General features: G+C 40.5%; 1 protein-coding gene and 1 pseudogene across 1 annotated transcript in view; one reads left to right on the top strand and one right to left on the bottom strand.

Moving 5' to 3' along the window:
* Positions 1 to 19,532, bottom strand: part of SRGAP1 (SLIT-ROBO Rho GTPase activating protein 1) — a 286,653-nt gene that overhangs the window by 233,408 nt on the left and 33,713 nt on the right. The gene's annotated exons all lie outside the window — the stretch shown is intronic.
* Positions 179 to 588, top strand: LOC120233165 (annotated as a pseudogene).

Below are 19,532 nucleotides of genomic sequence, written 5' to 3'. Positions count from 1 at the left end.
TTCCCTAAAGCTGTTTGACTACAGAATCTTCTTCTCAAATAATTCCAAATTAACAACTCATAGAGTTAGCATTCTTTGGAAGATACTGGGAAATGTTGCTTTCAAAAAAGAAATCATCATTCCTTCCTATGCACCAACACAGTCTCTATAGTATGTACACAGCGTTAAACAAAATGAGTCATCTTTCTGTGCCACCATATTGGTACTCATGAATGTTTTGGCAGACACTCTCAAGAGCATTAACAATGCTGCAAAGAGAGGCAAATGCCAACTTATTAGGCCATGCTCCAATATCATCGTCCGGTTTCAAGCTGTGATGAGGAAGCATGGTTACATTGGTGAATTTGAAATCACTGATGATGACAGAGCTGGGGAAAATGTTGTGAACCTTAAGAGCAGGTTAAACGAGTGTGGAGTGATCAGCTCTAGATTTGGTGTGCAACTCAAAATCTAGAAAAATGACAGAATCATCTGCTCCCATCTGGCCAGTTTGGTTTCACTGGACTGACAACCTCAGCTTCCATCATGGACCATGAAGAAGTAAGATGAAAGCATACAGAAGGAAAAATCCTGACATTCTTTTTTTAGGGATGGAATACATGTATATAAATAAGATGCTTCTGTGGAAAAAAAAAATTAAATGAACCAGTACTAGAAATGTGGCTATTTCACAGAACATCTAGACTAGTTTACTAATGCTCTGTTCCTGCGGGGTCAGAACTAGCTGAAGGTCAGCAGTGGAGTTAGATCACTTACACAGGGGACACACGTGCTCATCAGCTTGACGCAGTCCTCTGACTCTCTGTAAGCCACAGTTCCCCACGTCATGCACGGGAACTCCCTGCCTACTTTTCCTGGGCATTTATTTGTCTGTGAAACTCTGTGCAGAAGAAAGAACAATGTGGGAAATGAGCCAGAAGCCTGTTCCCCAAAACTGATCAACTATAGGCATAGTGAGAAAGCCCGGATCTTGTAAATCTCAAAACTTTTCAATGTCACATCTTCTTTCCCTCAAGGCTCAAGATCAGTACTTAGACTCTGTACTCCTACTCTAACCTTAATTCAGCTAGAATGCTCTGCAATGTGTTTTCTATACTAAATTCTCAGTATCTCACCATCCCAATATTAACAGCAACAGTTTATTGAGCATTCACTATATTCTAGGCTCTAGGCTAAGTACATGAGCACTACATTATTTAACTAGGTCTCATCGCAACTCTCTGGCATGTCCGTTTATTATCCTCTTGTGTATTGATGAGAAAACAAGATTAGATTTGCCAAAGTCACACAGAGAGTATGTGGCAGAGCGGGTCAACTATCTTAACCATTACACTACAATGAGCCTTCTTTTTTTAATGTTATTTTTGAGAGAGACAGACAGCACCAGCGGGGGAGGGGAGAGACAGGGAGACACAGAATCTGAAGCCGGCTCCAGGCTCCCAGCTGTCAGCAGAGCCCAGTATGGGACTCGAACCACGAAATGCAAGATCATGACCTGAGCCGAAGTTGGACGCTTAACTGACTGAGCCATATAGACGCCCCCAAAAAATTATTTAAGTAGCCAATGGCAATGAGAAAGAATGAAATCATGTCATTTGTTGCAACGTGGATGAAACTGGAAAGTATGCCGAGTGAAACAAATCAGAGGACAGATATCTTATGTTTTCACTCATATGTGGATCTTGAGAAATTTAACAGAAGTCCACAGAGGAAGGGAAGGGGAAAAAACAGTAACAGAGAGGGAAGGAGGCAAACCATAAGAGACTTTTAAATACAGAAAACAAACTGAGGGTGAATGGGGGGTAGGGGAAGGGGAAAATGAGTGATGGGCATTGAGGAGGGCACCTGTTGGGATGAGCACTGGGTGTTGTATGTAAGCCAATATGACAATAAATTGTATTTAAAAAATAAATAAATTTAAGTAGTCAACTATCTAGAGGTAGCATCAGATCCCACAGGCTTAAGGGCTCAGTCCTTTAAAATCGATCCCACTTGAGATACAGCCTGCAAATCCAGGTTGTCACCTGGGCTTCTGACCAACCCACCGTAAATAGGAGGGTCCCATAACCCCTAACGTATTTAAATTTAAACAGTGACTAGCTGCTACTTGAGAAATTGTGATTTATAAAAAGAAATATATATTGTAGTCTTTATCCAACATTCCCAGCACACAGTTCCTAAAACCCTTGGAATTTCCTAAGTGATAGAAGCAAAAAAAGTGAAAGGAGTGTCTTCTACATTCATAAGTCCCTTTCAACCACACCTAAGTTTACATTAATGGGGTGACTTCTGGAATGCCCCAGTGGTTGGGAACTGGTTGCCAGGGGAACCAATTACTTGATTTCAGGGTTGGAACTTTTTTTTTTTAATTTGTTTATTTTGAGAGAGAAAGAGTGACACTGGGGGAGGGGCAGAAAGAGAGGGGGAGAAAATCCCAAGCAGGCTTCCCTCTGCCAGCACAGAGCCTGATGCAGGGCTCAAACCCACAAAGCCATGAGATCCTGACCTGAGCCTAAACTGATCCCGATGCTTAAATCAGGCACTTCATGGGGGTTGGAACTTTCAACCGCGCCCCACCCCCCCACCTCTAGGGAGGGGAGAGGAATGGAGGTGAAATCGATCAATGGCCAATGATTTAATCAATCATGTCTATGTAATGAAGCCTTGATAAAAACCCCAAGGGAAGGAATGTGGTGAGCTCCCAGGTTGGGGAGCCTGTGGAGGTGCTGGAAGAATGACGTACCTGGAAAAGGCATGGAAGCTCCAAGCCCCTCTGCCCATACCTGGCTCTGTGCAGCTCTGTCAACTGGCTCTTTCTGAGAGCCTTTTATGATCCTTTTATGATAGAGCCACTAAATAAATGGCTTCCTGAGTTCTATAAGCCACTCTAGTAAAGGATCAATTGTTTGCTGGGGGGTGGGTGGGGAAAAGTATAGTCAATGGAACTTCCAATTCATAGCTGGTCTGTCAGAAGCCAAGGTGGCAACCTGGACGTGGAACTGACATCTGAAGTGGAGGCAGCCTTGTAGGGCTGGGCCCTTTCCCTGAGGGATCTAACACTCTCCAGATAGAGAGTGTCACACCTGAGTTAAATCCTAGGACACAAATGAGCTAGATTGTAGGACACCTAGCTGCTAAGAATTCCTTGGGGTCAGAAAAATCACCACACATTTGGCAGACAGAGGTACTGAGTGTAGAGGAAAGAAGAAAAATAGAATTTTCTCTCGCACCACTAAACTGGGCAATTCCAGACAAACAGTTCTATAAGCCTTTTCGCACATACTTCCTATATATGTGCACCATTAAGCATTTTCTACAGTGGCTTGATAATTTCCACATGGGAAAACCAAAAGATCAGAGAAGCCAAGGAAAGACTCTGGTCTCGGTTTGAACACAAACTTTCATATTAAACTAACAGGCTATATCTTAAAAAGTAACAACAGAGTGCCTTGAACACAGTAAATAATACATGTTTTTTTTAGTAAACAGACAAAGGCTTTCGCTTCCCAATGTACAACAGAACTCTCTAGAATAGTGATGAGGGAGCGTGGGGCAAAATGAGGGCAAAGGCAGGCTGACAGCACCCCGCTCTCCCCGGTAGCATATACGGGATAGTCCTTGGACACTCCAGGCTACCCCAAAACAGGAAAGGACAAAAGAGCAAATGGTTAAAGTGCTAAGAGTCTCCACCAGTCTACCAGAAAAAGGCAATGCTACCAATGGCCAGTAGGAACACTCTACTATCTTAATGTTTTGCTAGCGGGGAAAACCACCTTGGCTTGACAACAGCTAGGCCTCCAGTAAGTCTCGAGCATGTGAAAGTCTCTTTGGAAACTCCCTCTTGACTTTATCTCCCCTGACTCCATGAAACAGTCACCCCACTTGCAGCACAGCTCTTCCTGCCCATGGGCCCTGTCCCCATGCTTCAATAAAATCACCTTTTCACAAAGACATCTTTAAGAATTCTTTCTTGGTCGTTGGCTCTGGACCTCACGAACTGCCCCCCCCATCATCCCCAAATTTCATCAATATCATCAGATGGAACTACAATAACAAGTTCTAATGAATATTAAAATGTACTTAAATGTTCAGAGCTAATAAAAGTAAAATGTAACGCCTGGGTGGCTCAGTCGATTAAGCCTCTGACTCTTGATTTGGGCTCAGGTCATGATCTTGCCTTAGGATTCTCTCTCCGCCCCTCCCCACATGCAGGAATGCGTGAATGTTCTCTCAAAATAAATAATTTTTTTATTAATTTGTTTTATGCTTTATTTATTTCTGAGAGAGAGAGAGAGAGAGAGACAGCATGAAGAGGGGAGGGTCAGAGAGAGAGGGAGATACAGAATCTGAAACAGGCTCCAGGCTGAGCCGGCTGTTAGCACAGCGCCCGACGCAGGGCTTGAACCCAGAAATCTGAACCATGAGATCATGACCTGAGCTGAAGTTGAACACTTAACCAACTGAGCCACCCAGATGCCCCTCAAAATAGATAATTTTTTTAAAATCTAAAATGTAGCAGACATACTTATGTGGGGATCTGTCCAAGGTCACTTATATAAGTCACTTGGCCTCTCGAGTTTTGTAGAATGAAGGGAATGACTTATTTGATTCCTAGTCATTTTTAGCTGTCAAATTTTAGCTGTCAAGCATGTCATGGGTACTCAGGAAACCTTTTCTATTTAATAACTGTAGCGGAGTACAGCTTAAAATGATAAAAATCAGATCTAGAACCTTATTTTATTCTTTTCACTGAAACCCTCTGCCACTTTGCAGAGCTATTAATAAAGAAAAGTACATTATGATCTCTTCTTAGCCAGAGATGCCCTGCTGCCTACCACACGTGTACGTACTTCTGAGCCCTACACTGGCAAAGCCTGGTTTTCTTACATTAATGGACCCGACACTGCTCTTCTGAGATCCTCAATTTCTGTATTCTTCCACTTCGGTCTAAAATCCTCCTCCATTTAAGTCCCAAAATGATACTCCGTTTTTAGTTGACACATACAACATATATTTTCTAATAAACTAAATAATGTCTGAGTGGGGAGTGGGCAGGGAAAGTAGCATAATCACAGAGTAACTGCAGCAGCAAAAGAGTGGATTCACTTTGCCAGTAGCTGGAGTACGCAGCACAGAGTTCCAAAGATCTTCATTTTGCACTGGGGTTTACTATCTGCTCTTCTTCTAAATGCCGACATAACTGAACAGCCCAGCTCCATCTCAGATGGCATGCAATCAAGGAAAATAATGGGCCATAGCAAATAACTTCAAAGCCTTGGCATCTCTTAGGTTAATAATATATAATTGCTACAATTTCTTTCAGCACAGTACTTTAATTAAGTGCACTAAAGTCTCTACCTACCAACTTATTTTCAACCACAGGCAGCCATTTTGCACTCTAAAATGAGGTATCTAGAGTGCTTTTTTTCAAAAAGTACACCTCTCCTCAGTAACCTTTCCTGTAACACTGGCTGAGAGTAGAGACACGGGCTCATTCTAAGCCCACCTCCTGAGATAAGACTCAAAGAATAAGCTGTAGCTTTAAAGAGCTACACAAAGTACTCACATGGTTTTGTAAATGAGGTGCTATAAACTTTCCATACTGTATCCTCATGCAATGAAAAAAAACGAATGGCCTCAAGAGGCAAAAGATTTTTAAAAAACACAAAACACACAGGGTTGGGAAAACATCAATTTTGTGCTATTAAAATATACAAAAACAATATACAAAAGTGTATTTTAAAAATTCCATTCCTAACACTAAAAGAGAAAGTGGGATGAAAGTCACTGAAAATGACTCAGTATCATCACAAAGGCATTTGTCTTCAATAACTTTCATAATGAAAATGGTAATGATAATTCAGTGTTACTTATGACTTCCTTATTTTAGAAACTATTTTTCACTAGTCCTACTTGAGACTGAACTATAGGACTTCGATATATGGCAGTAACCATCAGAGAAACTAAAAACCAAACATTTAAAAATGACTGACACTGCAGTTCAAGGCTGGAGGTGAAGAGGGAATGGTTGCTTTTCATCATAAACATGTTTATTATTTTTAATTATGTGTATATACTATGTTGGTAATTTTTTTTATTTCTGAGAGAGAGAGAGAGAGACAGTGTGACCAGGGGAGGGTCAGAGAGAGAGGGAGACAGAGAATCTGAAATAGGCTCCAGGCTCTTAGCTAGCTGTCAGCACAGAGCCAGACGCGGGGCTCGAAACCACGAACCGTGAAATCATGACCTGAGCCGAAGTCAGACGCTTAACCGACTGAGCCACCCAGGCACCCCTATGCTGGTAATGTTTTTAAGTTTATTTTGAGAGACAGAGCATGCAGAGGGGGGCAGAGAGAGAAGACAGACAGAGGATCCAAAGCAGGCTCTGTGCTGACATCAGAGTCTGATGTGGGGCTCAAACTCAGGAGCTGTGAGATCATGACCTGAGCCAAAGTCAGATGCTTAACTGTCTGAGCCACCCAGGTGCTCCAGGTTGCTTTTTGGTTTGTTTGTTTAAGTTACAAGACTAAATTTTGGAAGAGTGTCTACAACAGAATTTCTATAATAATTATTTGCCCTACCATCTACATCACTACACCATACTTTTTGAGGGGGAAGAAGACACAGATTTAACCTTTGCCAGTTTCTTTTCTGAATATACTAATATCCTCCAAACGTTAGCCCAGGGGTTCAGGGGAGGGAGTGATCGGCTTTGATGGGGGTCAGAAATAACCTCAAGAGAAGCAGATGAACCGAACACCATGTGGTGTGGGAATGGTAAGAACAACACTGAGGGTCAAGTGACTGACTGGGCAGGGCCATCTCTTACCCAACAGGTATGCGGGGAGCACGTGAGCAAGACAACCAGAAGGACAAGCGAGGACCCACCACAGGAGAGAAGGTATTTATCATCAGAAAAGTTCCCTCTGGTAACAACTCCGGTGTGGAAGTGAAGGCCACTGGACGTGGGCCGTGAGGATGTGAAGAGAAAGGTACTGAAGACCTCCATCAGGGTGCAGGAGTGACGCCGAACCAAGTGCCCGAGTGTCCCAAAGAACGAGAGGGTGGGGTTCAGCAGGTGGCCTGCCCCACGGGAGAGGGAGGCCTTCTGTACAAACAGTGAAAAGGTGTCTGGAATCAGCAAAGCAGAGCTGAGCAGGGGGCAGAGCTTCCTCTAGGAAGGGCCCCAAAGATCTGTTTATCCTTGGAGACGAAGAGGGAGAAACAGAAAGTCTTGGAGGAACAGCCTATGAAGAGGGTAAAAGGCTGGGGCGCTCACTTACAGCAGAACGAGTTTTCCACAGGGCCCAGCAGAAGCGGACAGGAAAGGGGTAGAACAGAGAAGAAAGCCTGGCGGGGAGGGCGGCTCCCTACCTTTTCTGGCTGAGGACGAAGCTGACCAGCCCTGTGGACCTGCTGCAGGCCAGGCGAAGAGCTTCTTTATTTAAATTCCAGAGAACAATACAGTGTACTATTAGCTTCAGGTGAACACTATGGTGATTCAGGCCTTGCATACATTCAGGTGCACGGCTTTCGTTCAGCAGCTGTGGGTGCTCGGCCGGGCCTGGCCCGAGGAGCTGGGGTGGTGGCACTTAGGCCTGGCACACCCCTCCTTACTCCAGGTGAGGCTGGGCACTGCAGAGGTGAATGGTGAGTAAGGGGGTGTGGGGGCAGAGGTCACACCCCCATCTTCAACACACACTGCTCATACTACATTCCTCTAAATAGTCCCAATTTCAACTTCCCACAATCAGAAAGCACAACTTTTTGCACGAACTCAGGTTATTTTTTCCACCATGAAACCAAAACTCAAGCTTTCGCTCGTAGCCATTGCAGCCAGCAGCATGAAGGAGGAAAAAAACCACACCTGAACATCCACTCACACTGTCAACTCATCAACATTCTCCCTACCAGATTACTCTCCACTAACCCTGGCCTGTCAACCTGGGCTTCAAAGGGTAAGCTGGCTCTAAAACACCATGCTACTCCTTTCCGGTAAAAAAATAATAATAGTAGTAACAGCACTGGCTTCTTGGTGCTTGGGGAGGAGAGGGGTGAACTAAGATTAATGCTGTTATGCTCCTCCTTCAGGAGGCATCAGAGCCTGGAGTATTCCAGAAGTACCTGTGAGGTCGAGAACTGTCATCAATGTGAACCTGCAGCCATTTGTAAAAGCGAAAGAAGAGAGGGAAGCTAGAGGTCAGTTAGGGAGAAATGTCATTTCATGGAAAAAGCAGACAAAAGATTTGCTCATGGTAAATACACAACAACATGAGACATTCTTGTACTTTAATTTCAGCTACCTGTGACTAAGAAACATTCGGTATTTACCATATTTATTCATTCACCTGCCATGTGCCTGGCACCAGTTAGATGCTTGGGCTAACAATGGAGGGGGGGGGGAGACATAACTATTTGGTATAACACACACTAGGTCTCAGGATCTTTAGAGGGAAAAGCCAGTCCAGTTGTTAGCCATCCTTTCTGGCACTATACCCACTCACTCCTAAATAACATAGATCTTACAAAGGGGAAAAACAAACCAACCCTTTGAGGCCATTATTATTTTCTTTACCTATAAAGAGACAGGCTCTCCTGCATTGCCTTCCATTGTTTTTACAGAGCAGATCTCTAAAATGTTGTGAAGTGGCATTATAATTTTAAGAGCAGCAGCGGCTGCCTGTTTCACACTTGACTAGACAATTCACACATGCTGTGCTCTTTTAAAATCTACTTGAGTAGAGGGCACCGGAAGGAGGAGATCAGGAGCCCAGGCCAGAAGTGCTACCACCTCCCAGTTGAGAATTCTCAAAGGAGTTTCAAGCTCTCCTAAAATCCTCTGCTGAGTCAGGAGGGCACTCTGTGCAAATCTTCAGAGATGGCAGGTGTGGCTTTGACCCCCTGTCATTCACACACTCACTCCTTCCTTCCTTCCTTCCACAAACATGCGTGGAGCACTTAGCATCCACTCTGCACCTGGCTCTGCCCTGGGCACTGTGGTCACAGGGATGAGGAAATTACAAGATGGATGCTGCTCCCAAGCATACGGGGAGGGGAACAGCTTTCAAGGCAGAAGAAACCACATATGCACAAAATAGGAAAGGGGGGGAGGGTTCTAGGGCAACGAAAAGTAAAATTTAAGAGAAGGAGCCATGGGCAGGGCTGAGGGGTGTTTTTCTTGTACGAGCTCTGCATCCCCACTGACCTTCTCCATTCGTGGTCCATCCCAGGTGCCAGGTCCAAGCTTGGTTCTGAATAGTGTGAACCATGCCCAGTGTTCACCAGGGTACACTGTGACCCAGCTGGCCAGGAGGGCTGCAGAAGGCTCTGTGGAATACCCTAGAGGGGCTTTGTTCTGCCATGAGCTGTATATCTGACCAAAATGGTAGACACTGCACTGTTTTCTGGCAGAATTACCTAACAATGTGAGACCACGGTCATTCTCCCTGGGTAAAAACAGAAGACAGTGACATGTGCCTGGATAGTTGGGAAGCTGCCAATTCTCTTAGTTTTAACAGAATTTTCAGTCACTTATAAAAAGTTTTTCTATACAGAGAGACAAGAAACATAGCATTAACAGCACCTCATAGTTCTAGAAAAATACAAAGCTCTTGTCAACTTTTACCCTGTGGTGGGAGAAGATGAAAACCCAGAACAACCAATGCCTTGGACATGTTAATTCTGTGACTTGGTCCATCTTGTGCTTTACTGCAAACTAACTTGGAAAAGAGAAAACTCCTCATTCTGAACAAGAAGAGCTAACGTCTGATACTGCAATAGTCTCCATACAGAAACAAAATAGCTACAATAAACTCAATGCTACTCAGGGCAACAGATAAAAAGCCTCTGGAAACCATACAGAGCTCTGTAGTCTCTGTGGAAAGTCAGATCAAGATGGAGGAATTAAGTTGGACCACTTTCTTACACCATACACAAGAATAAACTCAAATGGATTAATGACCTAAATGTGAGACCTGAAACCATAAAAATCCTTGAAGATAACACAGGCAATAATCACTATGACACCAGCCATAGCAACATTTTTCTAGATATGTCTCCTGAGGCAAGGGAAACAAAAGCAAAAATAACTATAGGGACTACATCAAAATAAAAAGCTTCTGCACAGTGAGGGAAACAATCAACAAAACTAAAAGGCAACCTACTGAATGGGAGAAGATATTTATAAATGATATATCCAATAAATGGCTAGTATCCAAAATATATAAAGAACTGATACAACTCAATACCCAAAAAACAAATAATCCAATCTAAAAATGGGCAGAAGACACAAACAGACATTTCTGCAAAGAAAACACATAGATGGCCAACAGACACAGGAAAAGAGGCTCAACACCATTCATCATCAGGGAAATGCAAATCAAAACCACAATGAGGTATCACTTCACACGTGTCAGAATGGCTAGAACAAAAAACACAAGAAGTAACTACTGTTGGGTGAGGATGCAGAGAAAAAGGAACCCTTGTGCACTGTTGGTAGGAATGCCAACTGGTGCAGTCACTGTTTTAAGGAACAGTATGGAGTTCCTTAAAAAATTAAAAACACAATCCAGTAACTGAACTACTAGGTATTTACCCCCCAAAAAGACCAAAATGCTAATTCAAAGGGATACTCGTGCCTGTATATTTATCGCAGCATTATTTACGATAACCACATTATAGAAAGAGCCCAGGTGCCCCCCAATAAATGAATGGATAAAGAAGTGGTATATGTATACAATGAACTATCACTCAGTCATAAAAAGAATGAAATCTTGCCACCTGCAACAAGATGGATGGATCTAAAGAATATAATGTTATTTTTAAATGTTTGTTTATTTTTGAGAGAGAGAGAGACAGAGAGTGAGCAGGGGAGAAGCAGAGAAAGACGGAAGCACAGAATCTGAAGCAGAATCCAAGCTGTGAGCTGTCAGTACAGAGCTCGATGCAGGGCTCGATCGAACTCACGAATGAGAGATCATGACCTGAGCCAAAATCAGACGCTTAACCAACTGAGCCACCTAGGTGCCCCCAAATGCAAATCACTGTAGATTTTAGACAGTTTTTAGTGAAAAGAGATAGTTCAAATTATTACATTATATCATATATTCTAGAAAATATAAGCAGCAAATCTGAATCTGATGAGCCAAAACACTGTTCCCTCAACATTATATTATCCAAAAGCAGTTCCAGCTACCATAATGTTTGAAGTAGCAAATGCTTTTCTTTCTGCCAATGGCTCTACATTACACAGCTGTAGGAAAACAGGGAATGCTCCCTGTTGGGCTCTGTTTTTAAAAAATCTAGTCCACTAATGTGGGAATCAAAACTAATGATAACATTCAACTATTACATGTAAAAATCTCAGTGACTAGTGCTCTACATACTTCTTACTGTATGCATTCAAAAGGATTTCCTTTTACAGGAAATGTCAAAATAGAGGTATGTCTTGAACAATGAACAAGTCCTGGGTAGGGCTGTCAGCATGAAGACATAATCTGATACTAAAGGCATTTTTACAAGTTCAACAATTTTCTATATGCAAAATGTCATCTACTTTTAGTCTATATGTATACATATTTTTTAATTTTTCAATTTAGGAAGATGTTTGGTCATAAGACCTAGAGCACTTCAAAAAAGGAAAAAATGGCTTCCTTCTAACTTCAAGGGAAAAGACTTACCTTGATAAATTACCTTTGCTACTACAAAGTTTGAAACTATTCTGTTTCAAAAGAGCAGCTGTGGGATAGCCTGAGCTAGACAAAGGGCAGGCCCATTTGTAACTAAGGAACATTCTCACAATCCCATAAACTGGGGTGTGTTCAATCTTACAACAATTTGCCCTGCTTAGTCTTTCATTTTCCTCTGAAAACATCATGAAAATGAAGACATTCACGGTTAAATGAGAAAGGTCCCTGCTGGTCTGATCCTAAATGGGAATAACGACCTTGGCAAGTGGGCCTGAATGCCCTGCTAGGCAGATGTCCGCTTGGCAGCCTGTCACCCAGGATGTGAAGGCTAACTATGCAATTGCATGATGAACCAGGCCTGCACTTTCCCTGGGCTGGAACTGGATATCCCCAGACACGCTTCAGGAACCAACGATGACCTCTGGGCAGCCCCTTAGTGGATCACAGAAGTTTCAATGCTGACTTCCCACTGGCCTTGAAAAGCTATTTTATGAACTAGATACAGAATGTCATGACTAAGAGTCTTGGTCCTTCGTAGGTAACTAATTAGTATTTGGGTACAAAACATAAAACTAAGAGAGACCCTGTTTGTTCCTAGCCATCTAAGAAGTTGGTATACAAAACAGATTTTAACTAATATTCTGTAAATAAATTCAATAAATTAGCTAGCTATAATAAAAGACTTAGGTTCAGTATGATTTTTTTAATATCTACCATTTTGAGCAATTAAATAGCAGACATTTGTCTCTTAAAAATTTTTAAGTTTATTTACGTATTTACTTAGAGAGTGAATGTAAGTGGGGGAGGGGCAGGGAGAGAGCCAGAAAGACAGAGAATCCCAAACAGTCTCCACACTGTCAGTGCTGAGCCTGATGTGGGGCTCGAACTCACAAAGTTCGAGAGCATGACCTGGGCCAAAATCAGATACTTAACAACTGAGCCACCCAGGTGCCCCAAAATTTTTTATTATAAAAACCTTATAGCAACATTATAAGCTTTGGAAAGTGGAGAGAAAAAAAGGGATATCCTCAGTCTCAACACTACAGTTTCACTTTTATCTATTCATCTAAAAATGCACACTTAATTATATTCATGCTATATAAGCAACTCTATAGTATAATTTTTCATTTATTTTCAACACTGCTCACTTTCATGATATTTCCTACTATTCCACTGAATTAGAATTTTGTTTAATATGGTTTACTTATTATTTTTGTTAGGGCTTTCATAATTTATTTTACTTTATTTTTTAAAGTTTTATTTATTTATTTATTTATTTATTTATTTAGTAATCTCTACTCCCAGAGTGGGGCTCGAACTCACAACTCTGAGATCAAGAATCACAAGCTCTTACTATACCATAAATCACCTCTCGATATTGTGTTAAAAATATAAGATAGGAAGCCAGAAGTAGCTCCAATCAGACAAAAACTGAATGGATGAAAAAGTACCCACTCTAAAAATCATTCAAAAATTTAATTAAGATTAAATTATAGAGAAATGATAAAAAAATAATACAGTATTTATCAGATCTCTGGGGAAATGAACATTTAGTTTATAAGCAACAGAAGATACAGTAAAAGGAAAGACTGACAATCTAAAATGTTAAACATATATAATTCAAAAAAGAATATTCTGACAGCTAACAAAGTCAACTGTTAATAAAATGTAAGCAAACAAGAAAAACACATTTTAAAAACTTTAAAGTAACTTATTTCAAGAAGGACTCCAGAAGAATAAATTAATGTATATAAAATAGTTAAGGGCAGAAATATTTTAAAACAGCACTCTGCACATAAAATTAGTTTTCAAATACAACTGCTATGGGTACTCTGAAGCCTGTTGTTTCTTTCCAAAAGTGTTACTACGCCAACAAATAATCTACACACATTAAATGGTAACAATGAGAACTAAAGAAATACAGGGAACGAAATGACCTACATGAATTATGATTACTCCTCACAATAACGTATACTTCCGTATTATTATTACTTGCATGTTACAGGTAAGGAAAGCAAGCCTCAAAGAGTTTAACTAACCTGAACAAGGTCATGGAGCTAGCATTGGAATCCAAACATCCTGATCCAAAGCCAGCATTTAGTCAACATACTATAAACTTTATTGGTCCTCCAAACAAAGTATAACTGCTAAAATCTACAGGGTGCCTGGGTGGCTCAGTCAGTTAAGCATCTGACTTTGGGTCAGGTCATGACCTCACGGTCCATGGGTTTGATCCCGGTGTTGGGCTGTGAGCTGACAACTCAGAGCCTGGAGACTGCTTCCAATTCTGTGTCTCCCTCTCTGCCTCTCCCCACCTCGTGCTTTGTCTCTATCTCTCAAAAATAAATGAACATTAAAAAATTTTTAATGGGGGGCTCTTGGGTGGCTCAGTTAGTTAAGCATCCAACTTCAGCTGAGGTCAAGATCTCACAGTTTGTGGGTTTGAGCCCTGCGTCATGCTCTGTGCTGACAGCTTAGAGCCTGGGGCCTGTCTTCAGATTCTGTATCTCCCTCTCTCTCTGACCCTCCCCTGCTCATGCTGCCTCTATCTCTCTCTCAAAAGTAAATAAAACATTAACAAATTAAAAAAAATTTTTTTTAATTTTTTAATGAAAAAAATAAGATAAAATCTAATCTATCACTATAGGCTATCAACTTAAAATGATAAATTCTTTCTCCTCACAAATGATTACTATGCAAATGAATGGTAATAATCATTTGTGAGGAGAAAGAACTTATAGATAACCTTTCTATCCCCATCATATAGTATTATTCCATATATGGATCATAAAATATCTATAAATGGTTTACTGTAATTCATCAATGACCCATACTATATCATGCAAGCACTTTGATATATACCAGCCCAGTCATATGTTTACACAACATTGTGTCTACTCCAGACAATTACTATCTATAATCTCAAGAGCTCAATGCCATTGGATTTCGACTAAGGTAAGGTGTGACCCTGATAGTTTCCAGAAGTCCATGTGACTTTGAGAGTGGTAGAACCGCTGTTGGCTGCTCTCCTACAATGCTATTACACAATCAGCACCAAAAAAATGAGGGATGAGGAAAACAGTCAACTTCCCAAAATACAGTCCTTGTCCTTTTGGGTTATGGACACTGAAAAAGTATTGACAAAAATGTGTTATTCTGGAGTGACGCCCTCCTACCCCACCCCCTCCCAATCTGTTTATCTTTCAGAGAGGGACCCTAGCAAAGTGAAGAACATGCAAATAAAGTATGTCAGTCAGGCTGGTGAGAGGCCTGGACAGCACCATACACTCATTCATTCACACATCAATACATGTTCAAGGTGCACACAGGAGCCAGCAAGCCAAAAATAGAATCAGAGTCTCTATCCTTACAAAACCTGCAGTTCTACAGAGAGAAACCAGAGAAAATAATGGCAATATAACATAGAGTATGGTTTAATTCAGGTCAAGGGAGGTGCTTTTAGATTTCAGAAGATGGGAAAGAAACTGGCGACCTGAGATTCCACACTCTATGAGGTCTGGGCTCTCAGGCTCAGTGCTGGAGCCACAGGCTGGAACTGGGGATGGGGATGCTCCAACTGAGGGTCTTGGTCCAGAGCAACATCGAGGCTTATTCCCCAAAGAGGATCTCCAGTGACCTCGAACAAGATCACCTTCCACTGGCGGGGAGGGGGGCTGGGTTAAACATAGATTTGGGTAAGTAAATAACTTTCACTTGCAGTTGGTCACTACTTTTTAAGAAGAATGGACAAATTCACTGTCTATTGAGTGACCAGTTCAAGAGTGACTGATATGGGTATTTTAAAAGAATTCCTACGAGCTTGCTTCTGTCCATACCAGTGCTCCTAAAAGTACGGCTGTGGGTCAGAACTACCAGTCTGCCAGTTCTTTACCACAAGTCCCCAAAGAAATTAGTGGTGAGATTAGATTTAGAAATTTTATGTGTTTACTAGATCTCATTTTTTAAAAAATGGGGTCTGTGTATATATCTGTTTGCCTTTATTTCATTTTTGTAATAATTCATCCTAGTATATTTTATAAAAACACTGATTCATGACAGGTTGGAAAAAAATAGCCTTTGACCACAGATAATTTGAGAGGCACAGTTCCAAATAATTTTGAGTCTATAATTACACAGAAGTTTATTTCCCTCTACCCCTTTAAAAAAAAAAACCCCAAAGAATGTAAAATAACAAAAAAGTTTTTAAAAACAAAAAAAGTTTAAAAACTGTTGTGATGTAGCCATCAAGATAAGATTCTCACCTAATTTTTAAGAACTATCAATTATGGGGTTTATCTTTTACAGGCACTGAGCCTTACACTGTATTTTTTTTAATGTTTTTTTTTTTTATTATTTATTTTTAAGAGACAGAGTATGAGCAGGGGAGGGGCAGAGAGAGAGAGAGAGACACAGAATCCAAAGCAGGCTCCAGGCTCTGTGTCGTCAGCACAGAGCCCGACACAGGGCTCGAACCCACAAACTATGAGATGGTGACCTGAGCTAAAGTCAGATGCTTAACCATCTGAGCCACTCAGGCACCCCAAGCCTTATACTTTATATGCATGGGCTCATTCAATCCTCAAAGCAACCCAACAAAGTAAAAACTATCACTATTTTACCCAGGAGAAAACTGGGTCCTAAGAAAACCATGTCACAAGACAATGACCTGCAACCAGTAAGCGGTGGAACGACAAAAGATTGAACTGCAAAGCCAGGACATGATCCTGTCCAATATAACTCAATATCTACTCACTTTTGAATCCACAGGTGTAATATCTAACCTCTCAGGCAACCAAGGCATTTCCCACTCCCCCTGGCTCTGTTCCAATAGATGTGAGGGACCACCAACAAACTCTTAATTCTCTACACCAGTGTTTGGCAAACTACAGTCCATGGGCAAAATCCAGCTTACCTCCTGTTTTTATAAATACAGCTTTGCCGGAATACAGCCATGCCTATTAATCTACACACTGTAATTTATGGCCAGTCTTAGATACAAATGGCAGAGTAGAAGAGTTGTGACAGTGACTATAAGAGCTACAACGCCTATAATGTTAACTTCCTGGCTCTTAACAGAAAAAGCTTGTCAGCTCCTTCTCTGTATCAGTAAGACAGGCAATAGCACAGATTAAGAATCAATAAAGAAAGTTCCAATCTCATTTTGGGCATTAGGATTCAGTGTCTGACATATCAAAACTTCTCTAACATTGGCTTTAGAGCTGACTTGCATTTCTCGATTTTTTTTCCTTTGTTAATTAACTAATTAATTATTGTTAAAGTTTAAAAAAAATTTAATGTTTAATTTATTTCTGAGAGAGAGAGAGAGACAGCGTGAGCAGGGGAGGGTCAGACAGAGAGGGAGACACAGAATCCAAATAGGCTCCAGGCTCTGAGCTAGCTGTTAGTTAGCACAGAGCCCGACGCTAGGCTCAAACCCAGGAACCGTGAGATCATGACCTGAGCCGAAGCCAGAGGCGTAACCGACTGAGCCACCCAGATGCCCCCTAAAGTTTATTTCTGAGAGAGAAAGACAGAGGGGGGAGAGGCTGAGGGAAAGGGGGAATGAGAGAATCCCAAACTGATGAGGGGCTGAAACTCATGAACGGAACCCTGAGATTAAGACTTGAGCTGAAAGAGTCTTGATCATCAAGAGTCAGATGCTTAACTAACTAACTCAGTCACCACCCCCCACCTTTCGTCAAGTTTCTAAAGGAAAGTGTACCAACAACAAATTCTCCCAAGTGAGGGTGGCAGAAAGGTAAAGTATTTTTAAAAAGCCACAACATGAAGAGGCTCTATCATCAACGGGGTACTAGCAGTGTTGTAAGAACCACTGAGGACCCCAGGCATACATTCTTAACAGTTTCCACATATTTGTGAGGATTTCAGGTAATCCTCCTAATGACCCCAGGAAGGTGAGGCCACCAGGTCCCAGTGAGAATTGGTAACCTAATTAGAACAAGGCTGATAAACTAAGCAAGTGCTTAATCTGGAATCTAGTCCCAACACTGTTCTGACTCCAAGGCTCACCCAGCGCTTCTCCCTAATGTTGACAAAAAAACAGCAACATGCAATAGAATCTCAATCTAAATCAACCTCAAAGATGTAAAATAAGAAGATATAACCAAATTTTTTAAATGAGAATTTGTTAATATTCTAGACCATCAAAATGAAATAACCAGATACTGGTAACATTACCACTAACCTTTGAAAACAACTGTTACACCCAACAATTTTATTTTCTTAAATTTGAGTCCGTGTTTCTGTTTCAACAAAAGACAGAAAAAATACATGACAGAGACACATCTTAATTACAGGCTTTTTTGGTTCTGATAGGAACTATATTTTCCTATTAGATTATACTTTCCAGAAGAACAATGCCATTTAAATCCTTCTGAAGGGAAAAATACCTTTTAGTGGGTATGTTTGCAAAAAAAAGTAAAAAAGCACTGGCAGAGAGTCAAGTTTTCCCAAAGTACACATACACATGCCAAATAATTACAGATTAGAAAACTAAAGAGGCATTCCCATCCATTATTTTTATTTTCAACATTACTGCTAGTTTAGGAGCCACTGTTCAATTTCTAAGTCTGGTTCATTGGTTCATTAATAATTTCTAAGCAGATAATGCACAGCCAACCAAAATCATATACAGTAAGAAAATAAATTGTGTTTGATCCTAAAAAGTTAAAACACTCTAGCTGGTTACCTATTTGCATAAGCAGTAAATTCATCGAATCACATTTGTCTTCGAAATTGATTTTGACATATACCATTCTTCTTGTCACAGTTTTTTAGTCAGAAATACTGCACAGTATACAGGCTACCGCTAAATGGTAGAAACATCTTAAATTGTGTAATTTTTAAACATAATTCTTCATCAAAGGGTTATGTGCTTTTTGGAATTTGAGTTCCACAAACACTGTAATTTCACTGTTAAACATATTTACAGGGTCATAAATATTCAAATTATGTAATAAAGATAGTACAAGCGGCTGATAAAATGCAATTAACATTCATTTACAGTAGCTTAGCAGGCTTTGCCAAATGCTACTTCCCATAACAGGCTACGAGGTTCTGATTGCATTAAGCTTCCCAATTATTCTTTTCTATCCCATGGTATTTTAACACTATTTCTGAGATTCCAAAAATCATCATCAAGTGGATTTCAAGGTCTTTCAGAGTTCAGAAGTTCTCTAGTTCGTGATATTAAAATTTTTTCCCAAGTGCCTATGTCTTCCAAGTTCATATTTCTGAATTTCTTATATTTTTATAAATAAAAAATTTATTTATAAAATAAATGGTTATTTTATAACCATATATTTATTTTATAACCATATATTTATTTTATAAATAACCATTGGAAAATGGTTATTTTCCAATTCTCTGATCTTTCCAGTTTAAGTCTATAAAACTGAGACCTCTGATAAAAGATTTTTCAAACTTTTCATGTTGGTTTCATATAAATAAAAACACATTTTTGAAAAAGCACATTACTCTCAATTTCCTCTGGTACATTTCAGATATATTCTGTCTCAGAGATACAATAAACATGATTATTATGTTTTAAACAATAAACACTGCTGTCAGCACATTACTTTCATTAAGTGAATTTTATCCTTTGGTTTCATAAACAGCAGCTGGTTACTCTTGCTGAGTTTCATTACTTCCTCATAGAGATCAGGGAGCCTTGGGAAGTGACTATTTACAATTAAGAAACTTTGTATATTACAGAGACATCTAAACTTGTAATCAACTACAGATTCAAATTATGTCCTTTTATAGAATTAATGGACTTTTGTATACCAAACACACTCCTACTGTCCCACCAAAACAACCTTCCAG

The sequence above is a fragment of the Hyaena hyaena genome, unplaced genomic scaffold (assembly GCF_003009895.1).
Source record: "Hyaena hyaena isolate Hyena2069 unplaced genomic scaffold, ASM300989v1 scaffold_87, whole genome shotgun sequence".
Taxonomy (NCBI): Eukaryota; Metazoa; Chordata; class Mammalia; order Carnivora; family Hyaenidae; genus Hyaena; species Hyaena hyaena.
The sequence above is the reverse complement of the archived record's forward strand: the minus strand, read 5'-3'. Positions and strand labels throughout refer to the sequence as shown.